Source organism: Lactuca sativa, chromosome 1 (genome assembly GCF_002870075.4).
Source record: "Lactuca sativa cultivar Salinas chromosome 1, Lsat_Salinas_v11, whole genome shotgun sequence".
Classification (NCBI taxonomy): Eukaryota; Viridiplantae; Streptophyta; class Magnoliopsida; order Asterales; family Asteraceae; genus Lactuca; species Lactuca sativa.
In genome coordinates, this window is record NC_056623.2 from 34,345,563 (window position 1) to 34,359,121 (window position 13,559).

Genomic DNA, 13,559 nt, shown 5'->3' on the forward strand with positions numbered 1-13,559 from the left:
CTAAGCAAATGTTTGACTACACCTGCTAGGGTATTCCTTGGCTAGTGTAAGTCATATAAGGCAACCAATGTTCAGAGATTTTGATGAATTTGGCTTTCCATTTCATTTACATCCATGGGTTATAAAGTCATGCTAGTAACATAACTCACAAGACCGCCTAAAATAGCCAAGTGTTGGTTATATACTCTGGTCGATGACTCAGACATACCATCTGGTTGTCTGATCAGGACCCACCATTTATGGTCATCCGAAGAAGGGGAGTATTACACTCCAATTTGGTCGCACACTCTAACCCAACTATAAGACCTAATCGATGTTAAGCCTATTCGACAATAAAAAATCCTTTATAAGTTTTATTCCTAATCTAAGGAAAGACATATATCTAAAGGAAATTGATTTCCACAACAGTTCCTAATCCAAATGTTACTAACTTATTTTTACAAATAGCACATAACATAGCTAATACAAGCAACATTTATTATATGAATATTTTTAAGTTAAGATTATGTTCTTTATAACAAGTACGACACTCACTAAATAAATGGTCACCTATAGGAAGCACTATAATGATAAAACAAACGTTGTATGCATCATGGTGGCAAAAATGACTCCAGAATTACAAAGGAACTATGAGGATTATTAGTACTGGGTTAGGTTTAGATTTAATAAATTGTTGCTGCTTGTTAGAGATGACATGAAACATCATTTCATTTCATGCTTTATTTAGACAAGGTTTTAGATATTCTTTTAATGATAAGAATGGTTATATTTCTACTTACAAAAATGGTGTGTTTTATTTTGAAGCTTTACCTTGTGATGGTGTGTATGAAACTATAATGATTGTATACAATTTAGGAAATAATGTTTTTCATATTAATTCGTCTAATGGTATAGACAAAGTGTGCTTGTGGCGTTTTCATCTTCGACATGTTAACAAGAAACACATGGCTCAACTCCAAAAGGATGGAGTGTTGGAATCATTTGACTTAAGGTCAGATGACACATGCGAGTCTTGTTTATTGGGAAAGATGAAAAAATCATCTTTCACTGATTCTTATGAAAGAGGTGAAGGATTTTTGGATCTCATACACACATATGTTTATGGGAGCTTCAGATCCACCACAAGGGATTCAAATCGATTCTATGTGACTTTTACTGATGATTATAGCATATATGGATATATCTACTTAATCAAGCATAAGTCAGAAACACTTGAAAAGTTCAAAGAGTTTAAGAAAGAAGTCTCGAATCAATTGGGCAGGAAGATAAAGATGCTTAGATCTGATAGAGGCGATGAGTATCTTAGTATTGAGTTCCATGACTACCTCAAGGAATGTGGAATAGTTTCACAATTGATACCTTCTAGGCCACCACAACTTAATGGTGTGGCTGAGAGGCATAATCAGACCTTGTTGTATATGGTTCATTCCATTATCAGTCGAGCTTCACTTCCAATCTCATTATTAGGGTATTCCTTAGAGATTGCTGCCCACATTAGGACACATCAAGGTTTAGGGTTGTGAAGCTTTCGTTAGACGAGAGACTCACAACAAACTTAAACCTCGAAGTGAGAAATGTATTTTCATCGGCTACCCACAAAATTCCTTTGGATATTTGTTCTACAGACCTAGTGAGAATGTGGTCTTCATAGCACGAAGGGGGGTCTTGTGAGAGAGAGAGAGAGGCTCATATGCAAAGAGGACAGTGTGAGTACCATTGATCTTGAAGAAATTCAAGAGTCAAACAATGAAGGAACTTCTGAAAATGCTAAGGCTCAACCCGAGGAAGAAATTCCAGTTGAACCAATTGACGAGTCATTACCTTTTAGACGTTCCAGTAGTGTTAGAATGCCACCTGAGTTTTATGGTTTCCATATTAATACAGATGGTGATACGTTTATCAGTGATAATATAACGGTAAATTTGGATGAGCCAGCTAACTACAAGGAAGCCATGGTAGGCCCTAAGTCTGCCAAGTGGAAAGATGCAATAGACAACGAGATCAAGTCCATGTATGACAACCAAGTTTGGAATTTGGTTGGCAATGTACCAAGTCGGAAGATAGTTGGGTGCAAGTGGATCTTCAAGAAGAAGACCGACATGGATGGAAAGGTACACACTTTCAAGGCTCGACTGGTTGAGAAGGGCTTTACTCAAACCCCATGGGTTGTCTATGATGAGACCTTCTCACCAGTAGCTAAGATCAAATCTATTAGGGTAATGCTAACCATAGTTGCGTTTCATGAATATGAAATTTGGCAGATGGATGTCAAAACCACTTTCCTTAATGGGAAGTTAGCTAAGGATGTTCACATTAGTCAGCCAGAGGGTTTTGTGGATGCAAAGTATCCAAATAGAGTGTGTAAGCTTGAGAAATCAATATATGGATTGAAACAAGCTTCTCGCAGATGGAACCTTTGCTTTGACGAGAAGGTCAAAGAGTTTTGCTTCTCTTGAAGTGAGGATGAATCTTGTTTATATGTCAAAGCTAGTGGGAGTATAGTAACCTTCCTAGTATTGTTTGTTGATGACATACTTCTTATAGGAAATGACATTCCAACTTTGCAAGAAGTTAAGTCTTGGCTTGGAAAGTTGTTCGCTATGAAGGATCTAGGAGAGGCTGCTTATATTCTAGGGATAAGGATTTTGAGAGACATGAGTAAAAGGCTAATTGGACTTAGTCAAATTATATACTTGGAAAAAGTGCTAAAACTTTTTAGTATGGAGAACTCCAAGAAAGGAGAATTGCCTATACAGAGTAATACCAAACTAAGTAAGACTCAGAGCCCGAGTACTAATGCGGAGATAGCAGAAATGAGTAAAGTTCCATATGCTTATATAGTTAGATCTATCATGTATGCTATGACATGTACTCACCCTGATGTGGCTTTTGCTTTGAGCATGGTCAGTATTTATCATGGAAATCCAGGTATAGCTCACTGGATAGCAGTTAAGAATATTCTCAAGTATCTGCGAAGAACTAAGGATTATATACTTGTGCTTGGTGGCGGTGATACGTTAAGAGTAACTGGGTATTGTGACGCCAACTTTCAAACAGACAGAGACAACTTCCATTCTCAATATAGTAGGGTATTTACCCTAAATGGAGGAGTGGTAACCTGGAAAAGTTCCAAACAGGACACGGTGGCTGATTCTACATGTGAATCAGAGTACATAGCGGCGAGCGAAGCATCAAAGGAGGCTATTTGGTTGAAGAACTTCATCAGATACCTTGGAGTCGTTCCAACCATCAAGGAGCCAATGGAGAATTTCTGTGATAATGAAGGGGCGGTTGCCTTAACAAAGGAACCAAGAGATCATGGTAGATCATGGCATATTGACAGAAAATACCATTTCATTAGACATAGAGTAGAAGAAGGTCATCTCGTCGTGAAGAGGGTATCGTCAGAAGAGAATCTTGTAGATCCCATCACAAAGGGACTGAGTTGGTCTGAAGGATGATATTAGTTTTAGTAGTTAGATAGTCAGGTTTGAAACTTGTAATGAAATAAATGTAATTGACTTTTGGTGATTAAGTAATAGAGATTTATTTATGAGTTGGATTACTACCTTCTATCTATTTTTTTTTTTTTTTTTTGTGTTTCATTTTTGCATGTTTTTACTTCCGGAAGAATTAGATTATTCAAACATCTACAATCAATCGTACTTTTGGAAGTAAGTAGTGAACCAACACTATAATGAATTGAATTGCCGATTGTATGAAGAGGTTCAGACGTAGCAATAAGTATTGGTGCAATATTCATGAGTACTTTAAACTAGAGAATTTAAATATGGATTAACCCACGCTCAGAGACTTACTTCATGGAATTTATCATGAGTAATTCTGAGACGATAATATCTTATAATATTTAAACGAAGATATATGAGTTGTAGTTTACAAGTTGATTGTGCATTGATGATACATAAACACATCAGTAACGTGATATTATTAAATGTATTGTTGTGCATGATTTGATGAGTAGATAGTACAAGCATATAAGTCAAAGTTTATATGTTCCTTTTTACCTTTAGAGGGAAAAAGCGATATCTTTGGGTCCCTCATTTGGTGTTGACTTATAGTGTCGGGCCCGGCCAAGTCTTGATTGATGTGGTCGATCTGAAGTTCTATGTCATTACAAAATCCAAAATCGGGAAACAAATTATTGGACAATGAGATTGATTATGTTCCATGTCTCATATCCTTATGATATCTTGCATAACGGAGGATTATATGATCACTTATCTTAGGACATGTTACTGACTACGTCAAAGTTCGACGACAACTTTAGGTAGCTACAATTTACTAATCAATTTGGAAAATTATACTAGTAGTTATAGTTATTAGACTTATCTAAGTGGGAGGTTGTTGGACTAGGTGTCTAAGCCCATAACTATAATTGGTATTAACTTGAATTTAAAAGTAGCACAGTCCTTTTAGGTTGCCCTCAAAGTTAGCAGTGGACAAGATTATATTGTAAAGAAGGTTGATTTATTATTTGATTAATAAATTGGAATAAACGATTTATTAATATATTATGAGAATAATATATTAATTAGAAATCATAATATTTAATTAATAATTGATCAAAAATTAATCAGAATTAATTTTGGGATTAATTAGATTAATTAAATAGTGCAGGGGCTATTTGACAATTTATTGATGGTTGAGGAAAAGGCTCTAGAACTTCCTTAATAGAGTTTGGACGAAATCCTCTAGGAATGGCCTAGAAATTTTGTCCAAAGGCTCTTGGATGGAGGCATGTGGTCTGCTTGGGCACCAAATAAAGGGATTAGGCTTTCCACCCTAAAACCCTATTTTTGGCTCTAAGCTACCTAACCTATATAAGGAGCCTTGGCCTTCACATTTTCGGCACTCATAACCCTAAGCAAGATTAGGCCGAAATTCTCATTCTCCCTCTACATAATCCTTAGTTGCTAGTCTTGTGTGTGAACCATTAGAGGCACAGCGCTTGTGGTACATGCTATTAAAGTTTTGTAGAAGAAGGATTCAAGATTGTTTACTATAACAATCTACAAGTTAGTTTTCTTATCTTATGAATTAGTTCATTCATAGTAAATTTATTTATGCTAGTGTGTAATATTCCGTTAATAATAATAATAATAATAATAATAATAATAATAATAATAATAATAATAATAATAATATAATATAATATAATATAATATAATATAATATAATATAATAATAATAATAATAATAACAACAACAACAACAACAACAACAATAATAATAATAATAATAATAATAATAATAATTATTATTATTATTATTATTATTATTATAATAATAACAATAATAATAACAATAACAATAATAACAATAATAATAATAATAATAATAATAATAAAATAAATAAATAAATAAGACCCATAACCCCGATTTTGTTTTTTATATTTTATTTTATTTTAGCCCTAAATCTGTAAAGATTTAGCAGTGTTAGCCGCAGTGAGTTAAATATTGTACTTTTTGGAAATGAGGATTTCTTTGTAACATTTGGACTTGTAATGTAAAGATTCTTTGAGAGCAGGGGCTGTTTTGTAACTTTTGACCTAAGCTGAAATAAATCTAGGAGGGAGGGACTGAAAGTGAAATTTAGGCAGAAGTTTGATTAGATATGGGTTAGGAACCTTCACTCTCTCCTTCATTTAAGTCGCAACCTCCAAACCCTAACCCTAAAACGACCTTGCAGCCACAACCCTTGTTCCTCCACCCCTCTAGCTGTCACTACCTCCACCGTTGAGGTCGTAACCACCGAGTCAATACCACCGCTGCTGTTGCCGATGTTAGTAGAGACCGACGATTCAACGTCGTGACAGTGAGAAGACGGAATGGAAGAGCTTGTAGCCACTGTTGTTGTGTTCTGGTGGAGGCGTAACCTCCGTTCATCGCTACATTAGCCCTTCTCTTTCTACTTCTATTCCGTCCTGCAGCAATTAATTAGCTCGCATCTGACCTCTGTCGTCGTCGCTCATTGCGGCTGTTTCATTTTCAGGTTATCTCCGGTCGTGGTTGCCGCCAAGATAGTGAATGTGGGTGTGTTTTGTAGTGTTATCATGTATTGTGACGTGTAGGTGTGTTTTGTATCGTTGTTCATGTGTTGGTGTGGGTTTGCTTACCTGGGAACCTAAAAAGAACCCACCACCACCACCGTGAGGTTGTGGCTGTCATCTTCAACCACCACATGCCACCACATGGTGGCTGTGTGTGTGTATTTCATGGCGTGTGTGTTTTCCTTTTGTTGATGAGAAGTTGTATGGGTGTTTTTGGCCGGAGAAAAATCAAGGAAACCCCCCCCCCCCCCACCATTGTGAGGTGGTGGCTGCCACCTCACGCCACCATTCTGCCGCAACCAGCTGCCACCTTGGGTGGCTGTGTGTTTATGTCTGTGTGTGTGTTTCTGTGTTTGGACCTAAAAATTTATAGCTCCCACCATAACAATGGTGGTTTCCGCCTCCTGCCGCCATGGACCGCTGCCGCCGACCACCACTGCCCGAGGTGGCAGTTGGTGGTGCATAATTTATTAATTATATATTTATTTAATTAGTTAATCATTTAACTTTAGGAGTTGGAAAACCTAATTAGGGTTTAGAAAACCCTAATATCAAGAAACCATAACTTTGGAGTTGGTCGGGACCCACATTAAAACTATTAATTAAACATAAAATAATACCTAATAATTCTCTACAATTATCTTAATGCAATATTGGGCTTAGTAGATTAAGTCCTTAAAGCGTTAAGTCACTAGGCTTCATGCTTACAGTTTTGTTTATTGTCTCAAGTATCATCAGTTTGGAAAGGAAAGACCTGGCTTGATCGCAGTGTACACAGCCGTGTTCCGCAATTTATGATTTTGGGATAAAGCCATGTTTTTGCAATGTTTGGATTTAGAAGATATATGTGTTTTGACTATAATAAAAATAAAATTTTTACACTTGATTTTTGGGTCATTACACATGGACAATTAGTTAACTTATCATTAGATGTTATGGTGTAATACTTGTGATGTCATTTACCTTGGTTATGACAATTTATAAGCATAAATCACCTCAACTCTTCTTTGTTGTTAAAATCACTAGAGAAGCTCAAAACACATTTCCATAATCAAAGTCACAAAGTTAATGAAGCATGTAATTTTGTGAAAATCAATTAGCATTAGGTTTTAAGAGTCATCAAGTCCAAAAGGTAATTAAATCCTTACATTACCATTATGGGGGAAATATTTCCATGGTCTATTTGAAATCAACACAACCATACAAACCATTTGTTGCTTGCTAATTTGAAGAGCTATTACTTAACCAAGAAATGAGCCAACTAATTAAACATTCATTCAGCTAGACTCGTGATTAGAGATAAACAAACATAAAAAGATGTTTAACTAGAAAATACTTCCATAAATTTCAAGCACAAGTTCATAAGAAATCTTCAAAATAACTAATCATCCATGGATTAAACCAACATCAACCAAAATAAGCTTAACCTAACATGGCTAATCTTAAAAAACAGAGAGAGAGAGAGAGAGAGAGAAAGAGAGAGAGAGAGAGAGAGAGAGAGAGAGAGAGTGTGTGTGTGTGTGTGTGTGTGTTTAGAAATACCAAACATTCAACAAGATTCTAGATTGCGCCTGCAGGAGCCATGACGCCACGTGAAAACTTGAAATTGCGCTTGCAGGAGCCATGACGCCACGTGAGTTGTAGTGTAAAATCTTACGTGGCCTCATGAGATGTGCTGATCGAAAACGCTTTTGTTGTCTATGTTTCCTCTTTAGTCTTCTTTGTCCTTTTGCCTTGCTTCTTTGACTGATCCTAAAATCTCAATTGCAACATTTAGTGATCAAAAAAAAGTCCATTTTCTTTTTATTACCATCAAAAGACCAAATAAAACAACCATAACCTACAATCCATAATATATAATTCTTCATCTTTCAATCATCCAAGGCCCAAGTTTCTTGCATATAATCTTCAAAGAAAACTCCAATGACATCAATCTTCAACCCAACTTTCTTTGATAAGCTCCAACATTCCCGCTCATCTGCTCGAACTTCATTTGTCTTCCGAATCTCCTTCCACGCTCCACTCCATTCCTCCAAATGTTTGCAATAAAGCTCAAAAACTAGAAAGCCCCAATTATAGATATAAAATAACGAAAAGAAAAAAAATGCATGAAGTCTAACTAAAAATACACTAAAATATGTTAAAACAAACTATAAAAAGAATTAAATAAAATGAAACTATCAACCACTAAAAACGCCCTTACCCAACCGATACCCACTGGTAGGGTTCCCCTACCTACTACTACGCTCTCTCTTTATCCATTCGACGATGACTTATAGAGCTGAAAGATGAAAATGAGAAAACCCGCGGGAACGCCCCATCTTTTCCAGCTAACGAAGATCTTGGGGTTCTACTAGCGGAAAAGATGAATGGATGTGGTGACGTCATTGATGGAGATCTTACCAATGATAGTAATGTTCCATATTTGTGACAAAGGTCGGTAGCTGCAAAGAATAGGGTTAAGATTTGGAAAATGTAAGTTTTCGAAGATGATGTAACACCCATTCCAAGTATGAGTAAATTTATAAATGATCTACTTTTATTTTGGGTGGCCACGACGTGGTGGAGTTTCACCATGGTGTGACAGTATTGTTTTGATTGTGGATTTAAAATGACTCACCATGTCGTGGCCACATGTGACACGACATGGCAAGTGTTTTTGGAGAAAACCCAAATTCTTGGCCTTTGGGCCCTATTTAAAGGACATTATAGCTAGGATTTCATGATTATTTTGTCGCCATCACCCTCTCAAGCTCAGAAACCCTAACCCTAGCCTCCATTGTAATTGTGAACTCATTTTGGTGTTTTTGGTGATCTTTGAAGGAGAAATAAGCCTCTGGTGTGGTGATTTACCTAGCAAGCATCATCTACATCTTCTATCATATCTTCCGGACCTTAGTGAGTGTCCAACACCCAACTATTTCATTAATAAGTTGCTAGATCTTTAGATTTTGTCCCTTTTCTTCACGTCTTGACAGGTTTGAGTAGTGAGATCTCATAAATTTTGCAACTTTATGAATCTCCAGGCCATTTGGAGTATTTGGTGCTTTTTATCAGAAGTAGTAATGAGTTTTGGTGTCATGCATGGAATTTTGGTCATTAACCTTTGTTTTCTACAGTAATGAGTAGTATTGATACCCCACCAATAAAATATATCATCGAAAACCATTCAAAACTCAAAAGACATGACATTTTGAGAAAATATGATCTTCAGTCTAATATGGGGGTTCTGTGCAGTAGATCGGACATCTTTGACAGTTAATTGAAATTCTACGTGTGATCAAATTTTTGCGTTTAGGAAGCCGCAAATGTTGAATCTTCCACGCCAATAAGTTAAATTTGCTGGCAAATGCTTAATCCACTCAATTTTGAACCCGTGGCCATTTAATTATACAACATATTAATACCCTTTGCGTGAGGTGGAGAAAATTCCGGAGTTTTCAAACATCCAAGACCATTTTGCATAGTCATTGGGTATATAAAAGAGCATATTTATATCAATGTTAATAGGTTGATACATCTTCGATAGTTATTTCTTCTAAAATTTTTGGTTTTTATATAATTTTGCAGAATTAAAAACTAAATAACTGATTTCCCAACATCTCCCGCACAAATACAAAAATGATATTTAGTTTTTGTGGTGCTTCAAAATGTTTGACTAAGTATCTTTGATTGAACTATAATTATGTTGAGAATTCAAATTTGTGGTGCTTGAAAATGTAACCATCTTTGATAAAAATGGTTGAAAATACTAAAAGTGGAACTGGGCTCTTGATTTTTTATCTTTGTAAATAATCTACTCTTTTGAATCTTTGCATAATGCATTAAGGAATAATGTTTGTAATTCTGTCACAGGTTTTTGCAAATATGGGTGTTACACTAGATGGAGTCAACAAGTCCATACTAGACTCATTTTATCAAAGTTATCCAGGTATGCTTTCTTTTTATTTGAACCTTTGCTTATGAATGGCTTACATTTCTCCTTTCTAATCTTTATAGCATCAATATGTTTTTTTTATAAGATTTGTTGGAGATTTTGGCTTTCAACCTCTTAAACTTCAAGTGAATCCTGATGCTGCTAGAGAAATTATAGAGCACTAAGGTGATCTAGCATCAAGTTTCATCTCTCTTTTTATGTATATTATTAATCATGAAGTGAAAACAAAATGATGACCTTAATTTCTTGTTTTTGTATATGCCAGGAAAAATAGAAGGGTAAAATTGTGAATCTGATTCAAATGGAAGATGTTTATGTACCTAGCTCCATTGTACAAATTTTACAACCACCACCACTCTAGTGGTTATCAATGTTCCAGTAGGACTAAGGTTTGACATTGCGATGGCTCTGATAAGAATTAATAATTATTTGATGAAAGAAACTTTGTTAATAAATTTCATCATCTGCATCATATCCGTTGTTTACTTAAATTATTTTATCCTTTCTATTTTCTATAATTCAGGGGGAAAATATTATATTTTGGCCTGAGGTCGAGCAACAAAAAAATGGAATTGCTTCGGAAGGGTATTAAAAGTTGTTACTAGTATTTCTTTATTAAAGACCACCATCAAATTTATATCTTTTGGCTGCAGACTGAGGTTCAAATACTTTCGATTGAAGAGAAAAGATTGGACGAAAGCATCACATCATTTGATTCAACATTATTTTTGATGTTTTTTACTGTTAATATATATGATTAAACTTCTAATGTTTGTGTTTTTCCTGACTTTTCCATAATGGAATGTTCACTTCTATTCCATTCTTTTTAGGAATTAATACACTTGGATAAAACCATTTGGTGTTAAAAGCACAGGAGTATCCATATTTAGCAAAGTCTGATACATTCCCAAGTAATTAAAGGTTGTATTTAAGGAGAAAATTTTAATTACGTGTTAAATGACTTGGTGTCCATATTTGTAGCTTGTATAAGCTGCTGATTCGTAAAAGTCTGGAGTTTTGTGGCTTGCATAGTAATGTAACCCAAAGAAACAAAAGTGGGTTTTTAATTACTATATGACTCTTTTAGTTTCGTATACCAAGTGTTTTTTCACCATATAGATTTATTTTTTGCATTTATTACACATTGCACACTATATTACACATTGCACACTATATAGTTTCATCAAGGATGAGTTCATACAATCTATTCGTATATTGGTTTAAGGTTATAGCAATTTTTCTTCCTAATGATGTGGGTTTATGTCCTAGATTCAGGCCAAGGGTTTGATAATGGTTTAGTTTGAAAAATGTTTTAAGTTTGATACGTAATCATGTATAATACTATTAGTTTAGAAATATTGTTGGATTTAATTAATATTCAACTTTTTTTTGGCATAATGTTCACCTTAATATTTTATTAAGTATAATCATAGTAAATAGATATGTAGTATAATCATATCCAAAAATATATGTAAAAAATTGTTTTATTTAGACAATATAAAGAATTGTATGTTACATTACATAGTATTATTTGGAAATTAAGAGGAATTATATATAAAAAGAAATAGATTTAACTTTTAATAAACTAAATAAATAAATAACTAAACTGATTTAATAAGATAACCAATATTAAAAACAAAATTAGCTTTTTTAATGGTAACGAGCATTTATGGTCAATATTTATGCTCCTCAAGATTAGTGGGAAAGCAACATTTATGGGGATACCTCTCAGCCTTTATTGAGGAGGAATGGGGTAACTATGTCTTCTTTGGGGATTTTAATGTCGTTAGAGAGGCGGCGGAAAGATTTGGCTCTGTATTTTGTCCTAGCTCATCTATGTCGTTTAATGATTTTATTGAGGAGAATGGTCTTATCGATGTGCCTATGGTGGGGAAGCGGTTTACTAGAGTTGATAAAATCAGAACTAAGTTAAGCAAGCTAGACCGATTCTTAGTGTCAGATCGGTTCTTTTATAAGGTTAACCAACTTCAGGTTTCAGTGTTAGATAGGAAGTGGTCTGATCATTGTCTGATTCTACTGCATACAGATATTGTTGATTATGGGCCTTCTTCGTTTAAATTCTTTAATTCTTGGCTTTCTATGCAGGGCTTTAAAGATGTTGTGAAAGGGGCTGTTTCTGAGATTCTTGGTGACTCAGCTTGGAGCAAGTTTGTTGCGTTCAAAAACAAACTTAAGTTTATTAGAAATAGGGTTCGTTCTTGGAATGCGGAAACTAAGGTTGCTTCACAAACTTCTACTTCTCAATTATTACGTCGAATGGTAGATATTGATAAATCTATTTATGATGGTCATTCTAGTGATGATCTTATTCTCGAGAGAAGAAGTATTCTTGGTGATTTGGCAAATCTAGAAAAAGTTAGATCTCTAGACGTTGCGCAAAACGTTAGATCAACATGGGCTGTGGAGGGTGATGAGAACTTTGCACTTTTTCATGCCTTATTGAAAAAAAGAAGACGTCAATTGATGATTAGAGGTGTGTCTATTGATGGGGAGTGGGTTTCAGAGCCTTCTAAGGTGAAAAAGGCTTTTTATGACTTCTATGCAGCAAAGTTCCAGCCTTTCCGAGGTATTAGTTTGAATCGGAGATGCCATAGATTCAAGTCCCTTGATTCGAGAGTTGCTTCTTCTCTTGAAGTGGTGTTCACGGATGATGAGATTGAAAATGTTGTTTGGGATTATGGAGTGGATCGTGCCCCTGGTCCTGATGGTTTTACTTTTCGGTTTCTTAGACACTTTTAGGAGATCCTTGCTGGTGATGTTATTGTTTTTGATCAAGAGTTTTTTGATAAACCAAATTTCCCGGTGGGGTGTAACTCGTCGTTTGTTACACTGATCCCTAAAGTTGATAACCCAGTTCATTTTAATGATTATCGACCTATTAGTCTTATCAGTCTGCAATTTAAGATTATCGCTAAAGTGTTGACCAATAGGTTAGTTCCGGTGATACATGATGTTATAGGGATGGAACAGTCTGCTTTTCATAAATCTAGGCAAATTTTAGATGGTCCTTTGGTGGTGAATGAGTTGGTCAAGTGGTTTAAGAAGAAGAAGAAAAAACTTATGTTGTTTAAGGTAGATTTTGAAAATGCATATGATTCGATGAGCTGGGAATATCTGGATACGATTCTTTTATTTCTCGGGTTTGGTGAGAAATTAAGAGGTTTGATTTGGGGTATGTTTTCAAATGCAAAATCTTTTGTGTTGATTAATGGAAGTCCTATGGATGAGTTTCAACTTTTCAGAGGTCTTAGACAAGGGGATCCTCTTTCTCCTTTTCTGTTTATTATAGCTATGGAAGGTCTTCATATTGCAGTTGAGGATGCGGTTGCAGAAGGGGTGTTCCAGGGTGCTCATTTAGGATCTGATGATGTTATTATTTCTCACTTGTTTTATGCAGATGATGCTATTTTCTTAGGATAGTGGGATGCGGCTAATATCCAAAATTTGATTCGTATTTTGCGATGCTTCTTTTTGGTGTCGGGCCTTAATCTTAATCTTAATAAATCTAAGCTCTTTGGTGTGGGAGTCAA

The 13,559-nt window shown here is 35.2% G+C and overlaps 1 long non-coding RNA gene across 2 annotated transcripts; it reads left to right on the forward strand.

Annotated features, from left to right (window-relative positions):
• The first annotated feature begins 9,605 nt into the window (after nucleotides 1-9,605).
• Nucleotides 9,606-11,062, forward strand: LOC111881413 (uncharacterized). Of its 2 annotated transcripts, XR_002846820.3 has the most exons (5): nucleotides 9,606-10,002; nucleotides 10,094-10,173; nucleotides 10,274-10,397; nucleotides 10,532-10,593; nucleotides 10,662-11,062. It is a non-coding gene; the product is annotated as an uncharacterized LOC111881413 (long non-coding RNA). The 2 variants fall into 2 exon arrangements; XR_002846819.3 differs by having other exon boundaries at nucleotides 10,532-11,061.
• Nucleotides 11,063-13,559: the final 2,497 nt, after the last annotated feature.